The 23,030-nt window shown below is 46.6% G+C and overlaps 1 protein-coding gene across 4 annotated transcripts in view; it reads right to left on the bottom strand.

Moving 5' to 3' along the window:
• The window catches only part of AMOT (angiomotin), a 67,157-nt gene that overhangs the window by 40,426 nt on the left and 3,701 nt on the right, over positions 1 to 23,030 (bottom strand). The window contains exons 1-2 of one of the 4 annotated variants that reach the window (XM_061598148.1): positions 15,948 to 16,568; positions 158 to 319 (exon numbers count right to left, since the gene is read on the bottom strand). The gene's annotated coding sequence lies outside the window, so the exon portion shown is untranslated. The other 3 variants (XM_061598149.1, XM_061598151.1, XM_061598150.1) reach the window with 3 other exon arrangements.

Below are 23,030 nucleotides of genomic sequence, written 5' to 3' on the forward strand. Positions count from 1 at the left end.
CCGCACCCGGGTCCCCCTGTCCCCCGTGTCTGCAGCCAAACCTAGTTTTATGGCTGTTGGCAAATGAAGATACAAGCACTTTCCATCAGCGGTTTAGACAACAACATGAAAGCTGTTCAATTCTTGCTTGGAAAAGATTGTGCTTGCTTTAAGGTACCTTAGAAGACAAATCTAAAATGGCGTCTCCAACTTCGGCTCTTGCAGTCAAAAAGAGCAGTTCTGATATGCGAGACAATTTGCTTAGTCAAGAGCTGTGGGGTGTATTTTCAGGTCCCTTGAAATCTTGAATAACTTGAGAATTACTTCACACTAAAAAAATCTGAAAAACAAGTAACGGTGGAAGCTGGTTAGAAGTACAGTAAACAGCAACTATTTCTATAAGCAGCTGCACATTTTCTTCTTAAGTCCTAACACTAAAGGAAATAAAATCAGAACCAGATCAGAACCAATTAAAATGACAAAAATTACCAGTATTCTGTGTCAAGGAGCCTGGAGGACCTGAGGAGGGAAAGAGTGCAGGATTTGTCCTTTGCTAATATTTGCAACCAAAGAAGAAAGCTGTGGGAATGGTTGGGCAACAGGGACGTTTAGGCAAGCAGGACTGCAGTGGGCACGCGTGTGTGTGAGGCAGCAGTAGCTATTTTGGGCATATGAAAGGATTTTGGAGGGGCAGAAGTTTCACGCTATGTGTGTGGATTCAGTCTTGGGAGAAAGAGCTGTTTATTGGGGCTGGTGGAGGAGAGGAGGTTTTACAAATGACCCGGTGATCCTCCCAACAGCCGATATCAAAATTGGTCAAAAGATTTGGTACAACGTTGTGTGTGCGTGTGTGAAATGTGGTACCAAAATCCATTTGAGTTTGACACCCGTTCTAGCAAATCCTAAGGAACAAAATCAGCTGATAGCTAATTGGAGCTAAATAGTCAAAATTCTGGATCTCTCAACACGCCTAGAGCCAGTTTGAGGGTGTTAGCGATGAAAGTGTTGGGTTAGGACCAGGAAAACCTGGGTTCAAAACCCCATTCCGCCATGAATTGTGCTGCCTTGACCTAGGGCCAAGAACCTGCTCTCAGCCTAACCTACATCACCGGATTGATAAGAAAATAAAATTGGGGGAAGGGAACTACCATGTGTGTCCAAGAAAATACTTAAAACGTGGACCCACATGTTCAAATTAGTCACCTATACTTGCTCCTGCAAGGAAAGCAGATTTGAATGGCTGGTGGACCCTGAAGTGTCGGCAGATTTTACAGCAAAATGAACGGGGGGGGGGGGAAGACGACTGAGTTAGGGAGAGTGCCAAGTAATGCCTTGGAATGCTTTTAAAAAGCAGATACAGTGATAACTATTGGTATTTCATCCAAGCTCAAGTGCTTAGTGCGATTAAAAACACACACACAACCCATCTCTATTGAGCCTTTGATTGTCCAAATCCCATGCAGCCAAACCCAAGAAGATAACTGAATTAAACTGAATCTTCCCCTGCCAGATTCTGAACCAGCCTGCACCAACCTGGAGCCCTTCAGATGTTTTGGAGTATAACTTGCATCAGCGGATGCAATTTATAGTCCAAAACATCTGGAGCACCAGATTGGTGAAAGCTTTCTAAACAAAACTGCCAACAAGCTATCCAGCAAAGGGCTCTACATCCAAGTATTAGAACCACAGAAAAGCAGAACTTTTCCAGCGATTTTTACAAAAAGAGTGTATAATTTACTAAAGCCGTTTTCATTGCACCTCTCCTTTTTTAAAAAAAGTCCAAAGCTGCTTACAATATAAACACAATTAAAATAACAAACAGTAAAAAAAACACACACAAAAAAAACACCGAAGACAAAATGAAATTCAAACTGAAATGTCAGAACAAAAAGCTGAACAAAGTGACCAATCAAATGTTTTGCCAGAAAGGAAAAGTGGCCCACTGCATCAGAAGGCCTTCAGAGATAGCAGCCAGGCAGGCTTCCCTAGGAAGAGAGTCCCACAGCCTTGGTACTGTCACAGAGAAGGATGGCATCCTAACATAACACACAGCTCAGATGTTCGTGGGATGCAAAGGAGAGCCTCTTCAGAAGATCTTAAGGCACGGAGCAAGCTCATCAGGAAAAAGACAGCCCTTGAAGTTCCCTGGCCCAAAGCCATTCATGATTCGTAGACAGCACTTTCAATCAGGCTTGGAAACAAACTGGGAACCAGTGTAGCTGTAGACACTAATAGTATTCTGGACCAGCTGAAGTTTCCAGGTATGTTTCAAAGCAGACCCACATAAAGCACACTGCAGTAACCCAAAGTTGATGCAAACTAAGGCATGCATCACCATGGCCAGAATGCATTCTCGAGGAGTTGGAGCAGTTGATGCAACAACCTAAACTGGACAAAGGCACTCCTGGCCGTAGCCACCACCTGGACGTTCAACCTTCAAGACCCCTACACTGCAAAGCTGCTTTTGCAAGGACACTTCCCCTGTCCAGTTCATATACAAATTGTCCACCAAGGTAACCAAGGTGGTCTCTGTTTCAGAACCGGGCCTGAACTGGACTGAAGTGGGTCTAGAATAAGGGGTTGCCAATGCGGTGCCCACAGACGTCATGGCGCCCACAAACACCTTTATTGGCAGCCCAGGGAAGGGACCCCGGACTCTTGAGCTTTCATTAAAAAAGAAATAGTAAGTCTCTAGCCCTCCATGAAAGAAATTTATGAAGCAAAATGTGCAGACAGCCTTCTAAGTGATTTCTGTGAAATGAGCCAGCCTGCCTGTTCCTGACTGTCTGTGTTTTTAGCCAAAGTGTGAAGTCAGAGATATGACTGATAAACAAGTTGTTCGGCACCAGGCAGTAGAAATGCCTGGGATCCTAAAGAGCTGCTGTTTCCCCCACCCCTTTAGTGTATTTTTCCTGGTTCTGGTTTATTTTGTAGTACTCCTTGGACTCTCCAGTCTGCCCTTCCTTCTTCCCTAGCAACCAGGATACATCTTTCCGCTGGTGGGTTCGTCTAACATGAGGTACTCCCTAGAAGATATTTTCTGTAAACGCTACCACACCGTAAGTGCAGCTGGGTGTTAAAAGAACCCACTCCCCAAATGGCAAACACAGAACGTGAAAACTTTGCAGAGAGGCTTAGGCATATCTCCGACTGTACAGGAACCGATGTCCAGGCACTCATTAAGGATTCACTGTGCAGTTAACGTACAGTCCAGTGGCACGCATACCAATTTCAGAAACAAGTCTCTTTGTGTTTAATGGGGCCTATTCCTAGGTAAGTGGGTAAGGATGGCAGCCTAGGCTTTGGTTTAGGATTGGCATTGGGGACAATGAGGCTCTTGTGCCTTTAACAGCTGCATCTCCACAATCAGGACCAGCCGGACCCAGCCAACTCCCCATGTAACCATGAGGGTGTTGTGGAGGGGAGCGGGGCAATGAAAAGAACCTGCAATGACTCTACTCCTTCCAGTTTTGTGTTTCGCCATGCCACCCCCATACCAGCCATGCTGTGTTATGCCACGCTCCCATGGCAGCCATTTTGTGACTAGCACCCATAGCACTTCCTCAACACTTGAAACGTGCCCATTGGTCCAAAAACGCTGGTGACCCCTGTTCTAGAAAGGCTGTATTGGCCATCACTTGGTGCCTTCCAGCTCCCATCACCTTCAGCCAGTACAGCTAAAGGCTGCTCTACAACTCCTAGGAAAGGCAGATGTTGCAACCCAATCAAGTCCCTTGCCAAGAAATGAAACGTACCGGGCCAAAATTATATCCAGTACACTTGGGTTCAGAGAGGAGCTTTAGAGCCTAGGCCCCACCACTGTTTCCATTAAACTTGCTGGGACACTACTTTCCCAAGCATTCACCATGCCCATTACCCATTCAGCGAGTCCACCTCTGGCTGCCTTTATCAGGGCAGGAAGGGGTCAAGCACACTGGTTAACTGGCCTCACCATCAAGAACATCCTCGGGCGGCACAAACCAAAGAGCATCCATAACAAATGGCACCAACAGGTGCCAAAGGTTCAGAACCAATGCTGGCCTCCAAATCAGAACAGATGCAAGCCGCTTTGCCCACAAAACACCTCAAAGAACTTGTCACAGAGGGCTGTTCACCTCAGCTATCTCAGGCAAGGAGACTGTTGCGGGGAGGGGTGGGCTGAACAGCAACACTAAGCAGTCACCTTCAAACCCCCACATGAAATGGAAGACGGCTGGACGGGGCCTTTGGTGTGGGGGATGGAACTGCAGGAAAGTACTCTGGCTGCCTACAGATCATACATTGCAAACCCCCCACACACAAATAATCCCAGGAACTGTGGTTTACCTCTCAGAAGGTTACAATTCCCAGCACCCTTAGCAAACTACAGTTACTAGGATTCTTTGGGGTTGGGGGAAACTGTGCTTTAAATGTGTTTGCAGCCTCTGTCTCCACCTTGGCACTCCCACTGCCTCAACCTCAATGGACTGCCTTCAAGTCGGTCCCGACTTATGGCGACCCCATGAATAGGGTTTTCATGGTAAGCGGTATTCAGAGGGGGTTTACCATTGCCTTCCTCTGAGGCTGAGAGGCAGTGACTGGCCCAAGGTCACCCAGTGAGCTTCGTCGCTGGGTGGGGATTCGAACCCTGGTCTCCCAGGGCCTAGTCCTAGGATTGGTAAAAATGGCCATGTGGAAGGACTACGCCACACTGCCTAGCCCACCAGAAATCCTATGACAACAGCCGGAAAACCCAAAGGATCCAAAGTCCTGCTCACCATTTAAGTGCTTCTGCACCCTGAAGCAATCTTTTTATGAGGGAACCAATGACCTAGAGAAGCAGTGGGCTCTCCGACACTGGAGGCATTCAACAGGCAGCTGGACAGCCATCTGTCGGGAATGCTTTGATCTGGATTCCTGCATTGAGCAGGGGGTTGGACTCGATGGCCTTAGAGGCCCCTTCGAACTCTACCATTCTATGATTCTAGTGGCTGGATTTAAATTGTGCAATGTGAAAAGCCTGCAGCTGACTCCTCACTGCCATATTCTTTCCATGTCCACTGGATAATCCCATTTGCCCACTTTTACAAGTCGCTGTTTTAAACAAACACATATACTCCTCTCCCTTGTCCAACATGCACTTTGGTTGCCAGAAACATTCCACAGACCTCGGGTTTTCAATCTTAAAAATCTCTTGGGATGGAGACGGAGATTACTTCACTGGGCGGAATCACCGAACATTCGCAAATAAGACACAATGCTCTGAAATTCCTTTCTCCTATAGACTGGGCCTGTTATTTCACACTAACAAAGGCCGATTCTTGATTGTGTGACCAAGTTCAGAAACAATTACCTCTACAACCACCTCCATTTTCTGCTGGCCTAATTTCCTGACATCCAGAAGTATGGTAAACCATTTAACCTATCTATATCAACAGCACAATTTTACGCACTTGCATCAGCTCAAAGTACATCTTAATTAAATGCTACACACACACACACACAACAGCTGGTATAGCACAGGGGACAGGAGAGCCTGGCTGAGAGTCCAGAGTCCGTGAGTTCAAATCCCCGCTCGCGTCTCCTGGGCGTCAAGGGCCAGCTAAAGATCACCCCACAGTGAGTGGCTCAGGGGTTACGTGCCCTGCCACCTGTGCAGCCGTGGGCAAGCTGCATAGTCCCAAGGAGGTCAGTTGCCCCCCAGCTGGCAGTTGTGAACAAGGAAGGGGCTGGCTTGTGCAGCTGTGGCAAGCTGGCCTGCCAGCTGGGGAGGACTAGCCTCAGAGGGAGGCAAGGGTAAACCCCCTCTGAATACCGCTTACCATGAGATCCCTAATTCATAGGGTAGCCATAAGTCAGGATCTACTTGAAGGCAGTCCATTTCCACACACACACACACTTCAACCTTATGCCTGACTCTTAACTAGCTTGCAATCCATCTACTCTTATTCCCCTCCATTTTATTCACCTTCCTTTTATTTTGTTTTGCTCACTTGTTTTCCGTCTTTTCTTTTACTTCCTGTTTCTTATGTTTCTTTTCTTTTCCTTTCCTCCATTCTGCATGGTTATTTCCTGACGGGGGCCTTCAAGGAGGAGGCAACAAAGCTGTTGCCTTGTATGAGAGACCCCACAGACATCTCACCCTCCTCAGATCTGCGGTGGCCACATCAACCAGAGCTACTTATGTACCAAGGACAGAAACCAGAAGACATGATTCTTAAGACATGAGACTGGAAGCATCAGCTTCTATCAAGAAACAGCTAGACAGCCATCTGTCAGGAATGCTTTGATTTGGATTCCTGCATTGAGCAGAGGGTTGGACTCGATGGCCTTGTAGGCCCCTTCCAACTCTACCATTCTATGATTCTATGCATATCAAGGCTGGGTTCACAGTGTTGAGGCAATGGAGTGAAAGGAGCATAGCACCCTGGGGGAGAGTCACACAAATCTAACCTCTCTCCCTTGTCCAAGAAAGACAAGCGTTCAAAGCACTTTATACACTGAACATCATAAATAGGCTGCATACACAATATATATTTAAAGCACATTATTTTCCCCAAAGAATCCTGGGAACTGTAATTTGTTAAGGGTGCTGGGGACAGACAGGGAGGAGCAAACTACAATTCCCAGGATTCTTTGGGGGTAAATAATGTGCTTTCAATGTCCTTTGAAAGTATAGTGTGCACGCAGCCATAATATCTGCTATTACAAATATTACAAGTTGAGTGAACAGAAGTAACAACACCACTTTACCTTTCCCCACAACACACAGGGCATGCACAGTACTCCCTGGAGAGGCTCATAAACGAGCATCAGGCTAATCCTGCAACTGCTGCTTCCATCAATCTCATCTCATGCACAACTTGAAGATCAAAAAGGCCACTCGAACAATACGGAACAAAACAAGCAACGCGTTAACGATCACTTGTTGGAAGAAGCACTTGCACATTATGCCACATGCTACTTCCACGGAGCGCTGCAACTAATTGTTTGTCAGATTGTCTGCTGCAACCGGAGCAGCAACCAGCACATACAAGGGCCTCTCCCTCTGCTTGCAAAACTAAGAAAAGTGGGACATAAGATTCGGTATGACCTGCAAAAACTTGCCCTGAAAAGAATCCCAGCCTAGTCAGGAAATGAATTAGGAAACACTCTTACCTGCAGAGGAGAACAGGTTCACCTCCTTTCTGGGGAGGGCACTAGTACAGGTAAGCATGTCTGCCCCTGTGACTAACCTGGTGTTATCCGTATAAATAAGACTGGAGGGCTCAGAGGCTTGGCTAGCAGTGAATTATTTCACAGTGGAAGGGACGGCAGCTATTCTCAGGAGGCTCATATTAAGTTTCAGAAATGTAGGCACCATGCAAACATCCATCTGAGTTGAGAGAGGAAGACAGCCATTGTTCACTGATAGTCTTCTGAAATGTTTTTGAGAATCAGGGGGCTCTCTTTGTCCCCAACCGGCAATAAACCACCAAGTGTACAATACATTCCAAGTTATTCCTGGAAGTGTCCCCTCTAGTAAAACTGGGAAAGTTTGTGAAAGCGAATTGATTAGAAAGGCTGGATGAAATGGGAAAACACTCACTGTCTAGCTCAGCCTTAGGTGAGTTTTGTTAGCCTGCTCAGCACATATTTAAACCTTCAAAAGGTGGCTTGAATCCAGACTAGAAATTCCCAGAAGCTGACCATGGAAGTCAAAAGTGGGAGCAAGAGTTAGCATCCCTATTCAAACAGGGTGAGACCAGAAATCCTTGAGGAAATCCTAAAGGACCCTACGCAGAACCTGTGGAACATCTTCAAGTCACTAAATCTCTTGGTGAAGCACAAAAGAAAATTATTTGGATAGACAGTGAAATGAACAGGGTGGTAAAAATGGAACACTCGGCTAATAAAAATAATGTACAAATTAACATATTTTCAGCTTTCCCTGTAACTGCAGTTAACATAATTAATGCTTAAGTGTATGACTGCTAATTAGGGACAACCGTTTCAGAACTTTGACAATTTCCTCCAGAACAAAAAGAACCCCCTTATTTTTTATTTAATTTATTTATTTATGTATTTATTAAGTTTATATGCCACCCTTCCTCTCAAAGGGAGCCCAGGGCAGCAAACAAGACATGGTAAAACACTAAAAACATCTTTAAAAACAGTTCCAACACAGACACAGACTGGGGTAAGTTTTCAACTGAAAAAGCTTGTTGAAAGAGGAAGGTCTTCAGTACGTGCCGAACAGACCACAGAGATGTCTAACATTTAACTATTCCCCAACACACACACCCTTAACAGATGAAAAGCAGAGCACACAGCATGCCCCATTATGGCAGACAGCTCAAAGAAACGGGCCCCAGATTGCCAAAGCAATCATGCTGAGCTGGCTAACCCTTTCCTAGTTGCTTGCCAACTGTGTCTCAGCATTCACACAGGTGTGGCACCTAGACAGGTGCATGGACGAGGGCCAGTCTTACATATCCTCATTCCACAGGGAGAGCGTCACCTTCTCCACCACCTCCTGCTAATTAGAAACAAGAAGTAATACTGCTGGGAGACACCCACATATTCTTAGCATGAGTTCAGCCTCCCAGCTTCTAAGACAATGGAGGCTTACAGGAGACATACTGGAAATTGTTCCTATGACTTGGTGATCTAAGACAAGAGTTCATTTTCAACAGTCACTTGCAATTTTAAGAAAGTCGTTTAAGGCGTAAGCACAGTCCACATGATTTGAACATCTGCCCATTGTTAAAAGTCGAAAACTGAAAACTCCAGAGCTTGTGCAGACTGATATGTTATTACGGAGTCTTAACAGGATGGATAAGTCAGCCTGAACTCTCCATACCGTTTCAAGAAGTTGGCCTACATTATTTATGGATACTGTTAAAAGGTGTTAAACCCTGGGCCAAGTTCTCCAAAACGAAGTATAGCCAATACAATAATTCCTGTACAGGTAGAGGCCAATTCTATGCATGTTTACTTGGCAGTTATGTCCCACTGAACTCAAGGCCAGCAGGCAAGAGAAAGCAATAGACACCAGTTCATGAAGGCACAAGGACACCAACAGCGTAGCCTCTCCCCCTCCATGCCTTAACCTTCGAAATGACTGAGCAGGAGGAACTGTTGGACACCACTACTCAGGGGTACATGGAACGCCTCCCAGAACCAGCATCCAACAGTACAACCTCCTTTTCTTGCAGGAAATGACAGACGGGATGCTCGACAGGATGTGCGTGCGTGCCCACACCGATCTGCTATCCACAATGTTTGGCTGACCAAGACTTGTAAACCCCTGCAGGTAAGCAGGCTACAGGGAAAGAAAGCAATCTAAGAGAAAATGGCCAACAAGCAATAACATTCACACACCCCTTCTGAAAGCTCTAGGCAGACCAAAAAGCCTAACTCAGGTAAGGTATTGCTCCTTTTCAAAGAGCCAGCACCCCAATATATATATATGTATATATATATTCTACTACTTTAGTGCGATTGACCTCCATTCCTTTGCTTTGCTCTTTAGCAATCCAGGTCCTGCTCCTCCCCCACCCCCACTGTTAGCAGCCCCATCCCACAAATATCCCAAGAATGCATCAGCATCATTCTCATTTCTTTGCGTGGTTTTGCCATCCCTCTGCTGATTCAGGCCAGGCCTGTGCTCTGGGGTCCCAGTTAATGAAAGCCACATGAGATCACAATGTAAATTGCCAAGTGCTCAAATCAATGTCATCTGAATTAATCAAGGAGCGAATGAAAACCATTTTACAGCAAATCATTTTAAACAGGATCAAAAATGTCAAGCATAGAGAGTATGCACAGAGAAATCAGATAAGCACTCATATTTATCCGTACATTTCTGTATGGCTCCTCCCCCGCCTGCAACCTCCACTCCAGCCACTGTAATGTGCTTTTGCTGAAATGTTCCATTGAGATTATAATTGTGCTTAGCACTAAAAAGCTCTTTACAGCGACCAAAGCACTTCACAATATATTATCTCACTAACCCTAACAACAACTCTGTAAGGGAGGCCAATAGTATAATTATTGCAGATGCCTGGCTGACGTGTACAGTATTGGCTAAAAGAGAAATGCATCACCAAAAAATGCTAGACATACTCAAAACAGACCCACTGAAATTAATAAACATGACAAACTCAGGTCCATTAATTTCAATGGGTCTACTTTGAGCAGGACTAGCATCCAATAAAAATGTATATGTACTGCCTTCAAGCCAGTTCAGAGTTATGGCGACCCTATGAACAGGGTTTTCACGGTAAGCGGGGTTTACCATTGCCTTCCTCTGAGGCTGAGAGGCAGTGACTGGCCCAAGGTCACCCAGTGAGCTTTGTGGCTATGTGGGGGATTCAAACCCTGGTCTCCCAGGTCGCAGTCCAACACCTTAACCACTACACCACACTAGCTCACTAGCATCCAATACAACCCACTTATTTACATGAAATTTACATATGCTAATGACAGAGAAAGAAAGACACACATTTAGAATTATTATTATTTAAACAGCAATATAATGCATCTCATAGCGTGTTGTATTGCTGTGACCAGGTGAGCTGTGTGCCTGCCCAGGTGCTAACTAGAAGATGAGCACATTCAAGGCCCGTAATCTTCCTTTTTATGTATCTTTTAAACTAGATTTGGACTGGACAGCCTTTCAAATAGAAAATGTCTCGAAGAGGCCTCTCCTCTGTAAAGGAGGCCACGTGGCTACCCTACTGGTTGAGAGAGAGAGAGAGAGAGAGAGGCTAGCCATCACTAAGGCCACCAATGAATCCATAGCAGAGACAATATTTGAACTGGGGACACAAATTCTCAGCCATCATAACCCAGGATGGCATTTAGGCTGGCCTTAATGTGATCAGTGGATTCTTTGATGACTCTGCTGGTTTGATTGCTCTGTTCACTGCTTTTGCTTCATGTTGAAATTTTTAATTTTGTATCTGTTCTCTAATTTTTATTCAATAGTTTGCACTGTTACTATGATCCACTGTTACTATGATCCACCATGAGAGTTTTCAAACTGAAAGGCAGTATATACATGCCTCAAATACAATTCATCACTTATAGGATTTAAGATGATCTAGTTGGCAGCACTGAAATCACTGCAAAGTCCAAAGCCCCTGGTTCAATCCTAGACAGAGATGTGATTCACCTGCTGTGGATTCAACAGTAGGAGCAGCATATTAGGTACTGTAAACCGCCCAGAGAGCTTTGGCTATGGGGTGGTATACAAATGCAATAAATAAATAAATATTGCATCTGTTTAAAAAAAGATCAGCTTGCCAGTTTGTGGACCAACCAATGGCTGGTGAAGCTTCAGGAGAGGGGAGGTTGAGTTGTGGCACAGTCTTCAGAGCCATGCCAAGTCCCATACCCATCACCCTGAGAAGCAGAATTGGGCAAGAGATGCAACTTGCCAACCGCTGCTTAATATTTGTGTGTGCAAGCATATGTGTGTGTGCGTAAATAAATACATAAATACTGCAGGATTTCAGCACATTAAGCCCAGGGCCCTCTTGATAATCTTTTTTCTACTGGGAGAAAGTCTGTCCGATGCCACAACTTCAAAAATGGGCTCCTTGTATAGTTAGTCAATCATTAACATCCCCAAACCTCTAATGCTGTATGCAATATCTCATCTGTTCCCTCTCTCACTTAATGAGCAACTATATGCTTAACTGCTTTATGCTGATAAGATTGGGGGGGAGGAGAGAGGGAAAGAAGATACACACACACACACTTTTTAAAAAATATGCCTCACCTTTATGAAATAAATACAAAGCTGCTTCATCAAAAACAATAAAACCCTATAAAATAACATAATAAAACAAAACAGTTCAGCTTTCTAAAATCAATACATTAAAACCAAGAGTGGGATAAAACAATTCAGCATAAAAGCAAGTCTCTGTTATTTTTTCCCTTTATTGTCTGAGAAACAGGGAGACAGAGCTTTAACTCCCACTAAAAGTGTGATGAAATAAGAAGGTCTTAGTTGCTTGGCCGAAGCTTAAAAGAGAGGGGGCAACTCTCCAGGGGCAGCATTCCATAACCTTGGTGCCACAACAGAAAAGGCCCTGTCCAGCATCCCAACGAGACATGCTTCTGAAAGTGGTGGGATGCCTAGCAGAGCCTCCGATGTTGACTGCAGTGAGCGGACACATGCGTACACTACAAGTCAGCCTTCAGAGTTTTGGACTACACCTCCCATCAGCCCCCACATGACTTTGTTGGCTGGTGCTGACGGGAGTTGCAGTCCAAATGGAGGGCACCAGGTTGGTGAAGGCTTTTCAAACTACTTATTGCTGAGGGTCTTGGTAGACGACTTGACGATTTCCCCCCAGCATATTGTAGCACTTGTAATTAGCTGTGCTAGACGCTGTACAATTTTAAATTGAACTTTATTGCTTCATTTATTTCTTATATCGTATTTTATAGTACTACAAATTGCATTCCATAGAATTCCAATTAAAATACAACATAAACATACAACATAAAATACAACGTAAGAAAGAAAAGAAGCAATAAAAACACAATTAAAGATCAATTTGAATATTTAATGAGGACATGCCGTGGACCACCTGATTGAAGCTCGCAGACCACTGGTGGTCCATTGGCCACAGTTGGGGGACTCCTGTCCTCGATGACTAATTGGCTGTGTTAATCTGCTGCCCTGGGCTCCCACTGGGAGGAAGGGTGGGATATAAATAAAATAATAAATAAATAAATAATCTACAGGGAAAACAGATGTGCTGCTGTTGGGAATAATATTACGGGGGGACGGGATCCTGAAATACCCTGAAAGCGAATGGCCCGGCCTCCCTCAATAGCTCATCTATGGATGCATTGTAAAGAGACACAGAGAGAAGGTAGATTAAGATCTACTGATTGATGGCTGGATGATTGCAGGAGATCAGCAAGGGTTTCTGACAGTGCATGGATCAAGCAGGACAGCTGGCTCAACAGGTGGAATCAATTGCCATCATTTTACAGCTGGGTGTGGTTAGTGGACTTCCAAGTTATAGTAGATTCCCACAAGCCTTGCAGTAGGGCAGGGGTGGGAAACTTGCTCCATCATTCCTGAGTACTAGCTGGGCTGACAGGGGTCAGAGCCCAACAACCTCTGGTGAACCAAAGATTCCCCACCCTGGCCTTAGTGGAGGGCCTCAGGCCAGCCTCTCTGTCTCTGACTTGGGGGGTGGCAAACTGGGTTTGTATGAGGGTCAAACTCTCCATTCCTCACCACTCTAACCCAACAGGGCCTTTAGCAAGGATTAGGTTTCATGGACAACTGGTTGGCAACTGTGAGAACAGGATACTGGACTAGATGGGCTCTTCTTACATTATGTTTTTAAGATTAGATTGACAGCACTGATTCCTGAGGTTTGATCAGTCACACGCTAACACAACCATGAAACAGGAGAAGTTACTTATTCTCTTAAACAGAGATCTTGTCATCTTTGAAGGTGGAGAGTAACAGGTCAGACCCACAACTCAACCTGCCTTGTAACTCACAGGAACAAGTAGTATGTAACTCTTTTGTGGGTTATACCTAACTCCAAAACTGGAATAAAATATGTTGGTTCCCTCAGGTTCAATCATATTCTAGTCTCATAACTGAGAAAGAGATAGAAACTCCCTTCAGCTTCTCAAATACCTCTAAAGCAGCCACCATTTGAGTTAGAATCAAGTCCAGCCCAAGATCAAACACTCTGTAGGGCCTACTATCCTGGAGTGGAACAATATGAGCAGGGCCACAAACATACTGGACAAGAGCTCTATCCAGACATCAGCCTGGTTTGCACCTCATGCTGAGCCAAACCATAGTTTAAGACAAGCATGCAATCTCTGGGAGAGGAGATGGCAGCCACTTCCGTCCTTTTGGGTTGTTCTGTTGCTGCACCTGATATTTGGGGGGGGGGGGGAGCCAGCGCTTGTGCTCCCCTACACAAACTGCTTTTAACACATAACAAAATCCGTAAATGGGGCAAATTTTGCACTTTTTTTAAAAAAAAATGTAATTTATGTTTGTCTATAGGTAAAAATATAGCTGAAGACACATACTTTGTTTTCAGTCATGCACCCATGTCATAGCAGAGATCCTTTTCCTCAGAGAAAAGGGACAGCAATTGTTTCACTGATGCTTGCCAACTACAGTTTAAGTATTTGCACTAAAAATTATAGGCTACATCCAGCTAAGTCCTACGTAGAACTCATTGAAATTAATGCACCCAAATTAGCCCTGCCTGTTGATTTCAATGGGTCTATGGAGAATGACTAATACTGGATACAAGCCAATATCTTTACCCACTTATCTATTTATTACTGCCCGGTTGATTTAAATAGATGAAAAGATGTTTAAAACTGATTAACCTTGCCAGTTTGTTAAACAATGCACCCCAAGTGCTCCATCAATTAAGTGCTACCAGGCCATCCATTTTGCACCATCAACGGAAAAAGGCAACCAACCACACAGGCTTGAATTGGAAGAGTTTCCGGTCTGGCAAGATACCAATGGTTTGGATTCCCTAACAGAGCCACTTTGCACGCAAAACACATTGAACAAATGGGATGCTAATGCCTCCACCCAGCCCATTCGGTCAGTCCCTCCAATCCCATTCCCATCCAAGAATCCTAGGAGGGCTGCACTGGAAGGAGCCAGCTAGCGTCACTCACATCCCACCGTGGGAAACTCAGAAGCCATTTGAGGGGTGAAGAACCTGTTCCACGGCATTCTTCCTGCCTTCTCCTCAGAGCCTGGGAGCAAGATGAGATGTAGCCACAGGAGGCAGACAAACACACTCTGTGCGCGCACGGTATGCATGCATGTGTGTAATATGCAGCTAAGGAGTGTAATGGTACTTCTTTACGAACCATGGGAGGTGGTGTACAAGGAACTGGAACTGATGAGAATTGCTAGCCCAAGAAATAAGACACAACCACAAAGGAAGATGGAAAACTAGGAGAATTAATGCTCATGGACTTGAGGCACCTTTTGATCAGTGTTCTCAGTGAAATGCCCAAAATGTTTGGTTATTTGTTACTTGGTTCAGTTGTATTTTACTGCCATGTATATTTCCCTACATAAAGATCAGTAAAGATGAAATGGAAAAAAATAAGATATAATCACAAGGAATGTGATTATTTTTGCCAGTATTAACCTAGTACTACAAAAATGTATATTGTGTCTATTTCCGTCCACCATTTGAGCACAGAAAGAATATCCATTAAGACATACTGAGAAATTGTACTTTTTCCCAAGGTTACAGCAAAGCACAGAAAACTGTTTCAGCAGAAGAAAGAACTGCAGCTCATACCTTCCTTTTGCCTTAATTAAGGAGAGATGAAACCGATGTGGAACTGAGGTGCCCAGGCATTAGACAAGTAATTTTAAATGGTCCAAATTCAAAGTCAGCACTCATGACTTGACCAGTTTAGAAAATAACTCTTGTTACTCTCCACCCCATGTTATTACACACAAAAAGGATGCCATTATGATCCTGCATTCATATATTGGCCAAAATAAATAAAAAGCCCAGAAACCGGAGATTTGGTAGTTAAGGCTAACAGCGCACTTGGAACCATTCCCGAAATCCAACTGGGCAAAACCGATAACGAAATCCCGCAAGCTCTCTCCCAGGCAGCTCCTGAAGAATACCCCCACCCCACCCCGTACAATCACCAATGGCCAGAAAAGCACCTTTTGTCTTCAGGTGCGATGAAATAAACATGCAGAACTTGCAGTTCCTTCCCGGCGCAAAAGCGGGGCGGCGGCGGCAGAACTGCCTCTTCCCCCCTCCCCGCAAAGGGAGAAAGAGTAATACTGGAAAGAACTGGGCCCCCACCCCGCCCCAGCTGCAAAAAAAAACCCCACCCCAAAACAAAACCCGACCTTGCAGCAGCAGCAGCAGCAGCAGCGTTTCGCCCTCAACGTGCAAGCAGTAAAACATTTTGAAAAGTTGGGTTAAAAGGTGCGCGAAGCCAACCTGCACGCGCTTCGGGATCCCCGGCGGCGCCGGCGGTCCTGCTGGAGAAAAGCGAGGGGGTTCCGGAGGGAAGGCGACGGGCTCCGTCTCGATCCAGTCTGCCGAGCGCGAAGGGAAGAGCGAGCGAGCGAGCGCTTCGCTGGCTAGTCTCAGCGGGAGCTGCCGGTGCCGCCCGGGCAAGAGACTGAAGCGCGCGAGCCGCCCATCCCCTCGTCTCCTGGGCGGCGAGGAAGCTTCTTGGCGCAACTCCGCCGCGCGAAAGGCACGGGCTGGATCTCCTGGCCCTTCCCCGGCGAGGGCTGGGCGCTTCGCTGCTAACCAGGAAACATGGCCGGGACAAGAGGGAGAAAGCGGGGAGGGACAAGAGGGAGGGAAGGAGCGCGCGGAGAGCAGCCGCAGCCCCTCGCCTGCCTCCTGGCGGACCCCGACCCAGGCGGAGCGCTCAACGCCGCGAGCCCCGGGCCAAGCGCCCCCTCGCCATCGCCGCCGCCTTCGCGCCCACCCCAAGTTTTGCAGGCGCGGCAGCTTCGGAGGTGGCGGCTCGGGGCGAGAGCAAGAAGGCAAGGCAGGAAGGCCTGCCCAAAGCCACACGCCGCCCGCTCACTGGCCCGGGCCAGCCCAGCTGCTGCTCGCTGTTGGCTGCCCGGCCTGCCACTCGAGCTCACGGACAGAAAAAGGAGAGGGAGAGACGGCGCTTTTGTCGTCGCCGCTTCTTCTCCGGCGGCTGCGGCTAAGTTTGCCAACGCGCCCCTCGAGAGGCGGCTTCGCTCCTGGGCAGCGCAGGCCTTTCCTAGACAAGTCTACGCGGAGCTAAGGCCCCCCGAGGGGTGTGACACTCGGGCAAGGCCGCGTAGGGGCCCTGCGCGGCAACAACCTAAGCGGCATCTGCCTCTATACTGTTAATGTTTGTGTTGGGGTTGTTTGTTTTTTCAAGAAGCGGGTGCGCGCATCTTGACTCAGCCATCCTTACACCAGCCCTGTAAGGTAGGCAGGCGTTGTCTCCATAACGCGGAAAGGCTCTTGGAGTCGTGCCCCAGTGCGGGCAAGGCCACCCGGTGAAGCCAGGGCGAAGGGGACCGTGGAAGCAGGAACGGTGCAGCGCCTGCTTCACGACATCCCGCCAGCGCCTCTTGAGGCGCTTCATTCCCAGGAGACAAAATGGGCCGGATTCCTCCTTGTCCTTTGACCGAGGCCCGTAAGCAGCCGCCTTACGCTGACTCGGAGCGCCGGTCCAGCTACACTGGCCAGGATCTCAGGCAGGAGTCCCTCCCAGCCGGACCTGGGGATGTGTGCCAGGGATGGCACCTGGGGCCTTCCGCATGGAAAGCACGTGCTCTGCCACCCAGCTACGCCCTTCCCCAGCGGCCAAAGGTCAAAGCAACAAGACTGGTATTATGGAAATGGGCTGCCTTCAAGTCGGTCCGAACTTATGGCGACCCTACGAATATGGTTTTCATGGTAAGCGGTATTCAGAGGGGGTTTACCATTGCCTTCCTCTGAGGCTGAGAGGCAGTGACTGGCCCAAGGTCACCCAGTGAGCTTCATGGCTGTGTGGGGATTCGAACCCTGGTCTCCCAGGTCCTAGTCCAACACTCTAACAGCCTTTCCTAACCAGTGTGCCTCCAGATGTTGTTGGACCACAACTCCCATCTTTCCTGACCATTGGCAATGCTGGCTGAGGCTGATGGGAGTTGTGGTCCAACAACATCTGGAGGCACACTGGTTGAAAAAGGCTCTAACCACTACGCCACACTGGCTCTCAAACTGATATTCTACCTTGTGCTTTTTCTTCATGAGCTACCTTACACACAATGTAAAGCCTATAATGCAGGGGGCAGAAAGCCTGCAAAATCTCACAACCAACTTTCTCCAAAGGCAGACAGAAGACATATTTCTTATATTTATGTGTTCCTTACATTTCAGTCCTTGAGAGCCACCTCTGAATACTGCTTACCATGAAAACCCTATTCGTAGGGTCACCATAAGTCGGGATCGACTTGAAAGCAGTCCGTTTCCTTTATATTTTGATCCAAGAATCCCAACGTAGGCCTCGCCTTCAATTGGACCAAGCTTCAGCACCTGTCTATATGAAGTGATAAAAAAGATATGCATCTCTGAGCATATGCAGAGTACTTTTACTTTCATAACAAGCAACCTACATATTTGGGGCTGGAGGCAAGGCTACCCGGTAGGCATTTGCAGCTGTACACTGCCATAAGGTGGTGGCCCCTTTGTAGGCAGAGTAAAGCTCTGACCCTTGACTTGAATCTGGGTTATTCAACTCCTGGCCTGAACACACCACTGCACCATACTGCCTCTTCTCCCACGGTAGTCTCATTTCAGTTTATATTCAAGAACGCTCCCCTTTATCATTATATCCAAGCATGATCTGGATGGGTGAGACTGTCCCATGCTTAATTCATCCACAGTTGTAAATGGCTTGGCTGTCCCTGCACACGACTAATGCTGATTAACAGACTGGCTTCTGTGGTGCACAGATGTAAGCGTCAGAAAATTCTGGGTAAGTCCAAGTCTTTACAGAGTAATGTTCTGAAGGGGAACAAAGGGCAGAGGGGGGGAAACAGTTCTTTCTGTTTCTGTAGGCGGGAAGAGGAGAGATACTCCTAGCAGAATAATGAGAGAGAGAAAGGGAGGTGTAAGTTCTGGGTCAGCCTTTCCCATCCTTTGATGTTGATGGACTACAGTTCCCATCATCCCTGACCACTGGCCATGCTGGTTAGGGCTGATGGGAGTTGTAGTCCAGCAACATCTGGGGACCCAAAGGTTGGGGAAGGCTGTTCTAGGTGATAAAAGGCAGAGGGCAGGATTCAAATAAAATTTCTCTTTTTTGTTTTTGAAGACTCCACTGATGAATCACACACAAAGTGTATAGATGAGAGGGGGGAAATGAAGGGAGGCCGCAGCACACAGCTGATGAGAATGTGCATCCTCTGCTCCACTGAACCAGCTGGATGAGTCTTTTGATACACATATTCTTATCCAGAACATGTGACCAGTTGCCTGTGAGTAGCTCATCAGAGATGCTCCAAGCAAGTACATCCTAGAACAAAACTGTTACAGTAATTGCTAGCTGGGTTGCGCATCCTTCACTTGCAAACGGTTCAGGTAGGGCTTGAAAAGGCCTCTCCCTGAAACCGTAAGGAGGGCTTGGGATCGGGCCAGTGACCCATCTAAGGCAGCGTCCTGTTCTCACTGTGGCCAATCAGATGCCTCTGGGAAGCCCAGAAGGAGGACCTGAGCAAATGGCACTCCCTCCACTTGTGATTCAGAGGCGGACCACTGCTGACCCTGAAGGAAGAGCGCGGCCATCATAAACAGCAGCCACTGACAGCTATGTCTACACCCTTTTTAGAGCCATCTCAAGTTGGTGGGCATCACTACACCTTATGATTGTGAATCCCATAGTTTAACTAGGCACTGTGTGAAGAAACTTCATTTTCTCTGTCCTGAATCTCCCAACATTCAGCTTCACTGGATGGCCCCGGATTCTAGTGTTATGAGAGAGGGACAAAAACCTTTCTCTAGCCACTTCCTCTGCGCTGTGCATAATTCTATACACTTCTATCATGTCTCCTCTGACTCGCCATTTCTCTAAAGGAAAAAGCCCCAAATGCTGCAACTTTTCCTCAAAGGGGGATCACTCCACCCCCTTGATCATTCTGGTTGCCCTTTTCTGGACCTTTTCCAGCTCTACAATATCCTTTTTGAGGTGAGGCAACCAGAACTGTGCACAGCATTCAGCTGGAGAGCCGCTACCAGCCAAGCGGCACCACAACTCACCTGCATGGGCCAATGGAGGGATGCTGTGTAAGGCAGCTTACACTGTTACGCTTAACAAAAAGCAGAGCTGGGCCAAGAAGACATTTTGCTGTCTGAGGCGAATGATGGGTGTCCCTCCCTCCCATTCCATGTACAAAAGCCAACTGGCCTGGCAGCTGAATCTGACTTCGACACGTCTCCCACCACACCTGAGGACAGCAGGCTAACTCAGGGGCACCGGCGCTGCCTGCCCCTTGGCATCTGCTGCATGAAGTGGCTGCATCACTCTGCCTGATGCAGGGGTGGGAAACCTACAGGATGCCCCTCCAGATGTTGCTGCACTGCACTTTCCATGATCCCTGACCTGCTGCAACGCCCAGGTCCTCCTTTCAGGCTTCCCATCAGCATCTGGTTGGCCACTGTGAGGAGGCTGGACTAGATGGTCTTCCTTTGCCCTGACCCTTATCTATCATGCCCTGTTCTTATCTATCACGCTGGCTCACGCTGATGGGAGTTAAAGCCCAACACCATCTGGAGGGCCATAGGCCTCCCATCCCTGACCTAACAGGACCAGCTGGGGACCCAGGTATTTGGAGGAGTTTGTCTCCTATCTTTTGCCAATCCTTGCCTTGGGATCCACTGGGGAGGCTCTGCTGATGGGTCCATCTGCAGCTGTGGCTTGTTCTGCATTGACTCACAGCAGGGTCTTCTCAGTTATGGCACTTTAGAATCCTAGAGTAGTAAAGTTGGAAGGGGCCTCTAAGGCCATCAAGTCCAACCCCCTGCTCAATGCAGGAATCCAACTCAAAGCATACCCAACAGGTGGCTGTCCAGCTGCCTCTCAAATGCCTCCAGGGTTGGGGAGCCCACCACCTACCAAGGGAATTGATTCTATTGTCATACCACTTTAACGGTTAGGATGTTTTTCCTGATGTTCAGCCTAAATTTGGCTTCCTGTAGTTTGATCCCATTATTCCACGTCCTGCATTCTGGGATGATCAAGAAGCAATCCTGGCCCTCCTCTGTGTGACAACCTTTCAAGTACTTGAAGAGTGCTATTGTACCTGGTTGTGGAACTCCTTTCCACTGTGGGTACATTTGTGCTGTCTCCCCCCTGCCCCCACCAACACTCTTTCAGTGTCTGTTGAAGATGTTCTGATGGGCTTGGGAGTCTGAAGAAATGGATGGTTTAGTCTGCTTGCCAAGAACCATGCATGTACTGCTGAAAGTTTTTGGAAGATTTGTGAATTATTTTATTCATTTAGCAAAACATACAGTATACACCACTTGATTGTGAGAAACCTCTAAGGGGTTACCAAAAAAAATCAATAAAAACTGTTGTTTTAATGTCGATTCCTGTATTATTGCAATTCTTTGTTGCAATTCCCATCCTGGTCCTACCCTGGGAATTTTGGTTGGTCTCACAATATAATAACGATTATGATGATGGCTGAACCAGCCCTAATTAAGAAGCAACTTTGGGGACCCATGGAGAAGAGGCAGCCATGCTGGTCCCTTGACCCTTTTGAAAAGCGTTCTCTCCTATTAGGTCCAAACCTTCCATTAATTTTAGGAGAACATGAACGCGCCGAGTTTCTAAGCAAACAAAGCCAGACACGACAACTTGAGCTGAACAGGAAAAGAGCAAGGAAAGGAGGCCATCCCAGTTTTCCCTTTGCCAAATGTTCTCCCTTCCCTTCCCCCACCCTCCCAGAGCCAGGGCACACTCCAAGGGCCACCCAGATAAAGGAAGCCTGCGATTTTCCATGAATAGATCACGCTACAATGTCCGAATACAGGAAACGCCACAGGAAAAGAGCTGCTGAAAGCCACTAAATTCTAGTGAATTTCTCAAGCCAAGTTATACAACTGAGCAAAAGGTTACTTCTGGTCTGTGGAAAGAACAGAGAATACCAAGTACTTCTTTGGAAACAATTTAGAAGTCTCCAAATGCCTTTTTGTTGTCACTGCTCCCTACAGGAATGTGGTTGGAGAACTCCATCTCGGATTATGAAGAGACCTTACCGCAGGGATGATACTGAACAAAAGAGAACCTCGGAGGCCTTCCATCAGCCAAAGAAGAGGAGATTGAAGCTTATTACATTTCTGCTGGAGGTTTCTTGCAGTTATAGAATGAAGACCACTTGCCAAAAGCAATGGAATAAGGGATCTGCAATATTTATTTAACATTTCTCTCCCTAAAACCCCTAGAGCTTCAAAGTACGTGAGAAAGCTGCCAGTTCAAAAAACATGCCACAAAGGATTAACACAAATTCATTTGTTAAACTGGATTAAAAGCCACATAGCCCAGAAATCCCCAATACCCTGCTCTCTGAGTATTTGACTGATACAGATTTTTATTCAGGATGCTTCCAGGCTGCCACTATTTTCAGGTGGAATTCAATCACGTACCGGCACATTCAGATCGAAAAATTATAGTTGACTGGGATGTTTTACGCAACAAGTCTGCTCCCCCCAAAATATTGGCCTTTTTGTAATAAGGAAAGGGATGGGAAAATGTACTGGAAAGTGTGGGATAAACATTTGCTTTGACACGACATCTTCTAACCTTCCTGCAAACAAATCAGAATGGATGCTCAGTGAACAGGTCATCTGGAAGGATGGGTTCACTTCTTGTTGTGTCCACAGAGTCTGAAGGCAGGTTACGTGTTTTTATGTTCTCAGTTATCATCAGGTGACATCAATATATACAGCTGCAAAATCTTGTAGCACATTTGGAGCAATCGGGAAAAAACTACTTTTCATTTTCAGGACAGTGGAGACTGAGGTGGGCTGTGGCCAATTATCTATTTGCGCCTCTAGAGCTGTTCAAATAAAATATTTTAAATGAAATACTTTTCCATTTAGGCGCATGCCCTCCTCACTCCAGCATACATTAGGCCAGGGAGGCACAGGCTTCATGCTTGCTGTATTGAGGTGTGCTTTTTTTCTCCCCTAGAACTTCCAGATCTACCAACCAGAGCCAGGTGAAAAGTCACACAGAATGAAAGAACACTGTGCCCAAGTGCTGAAATGGGTTAGGCTGGCATGTGCACAAGGCCGCCTTGGAGGTGCACCTGCAGTTGTGGAATTCTCTTCCAACTGACATATGCTTGACCCCTTCAGTTCTAGCATGCAAAAAAGCTAAAAAATGTTTTATTTCTTTTTACTATTACCTTTCTTTAAGAGAATCAGGTGACCCAACTGAGTTTCTCTCATACCTCTCTTTGTCTATATCCACTTAATACTCCACAGTCTGTCTAATGTTCTATTGTTCCCCCACCTCTGTATGCTGCTTTGTGA

This window comes from Rhineura floridana, chromosome 16 (genome assembly GCF_030035675.1).
Source record: "Rhineura floridana isolate rRhiFlo1 chromosome 16, rRhiFlo1.hap2, whole genome shotgun sequence".
NCBI classification, from domain to species: domain Eukaryota; kingdom Metazoa; phylum Chordata; class Lepidosauria; order Squamata; family Rhineuridae; genus Rhineura; species Rhineura floridana.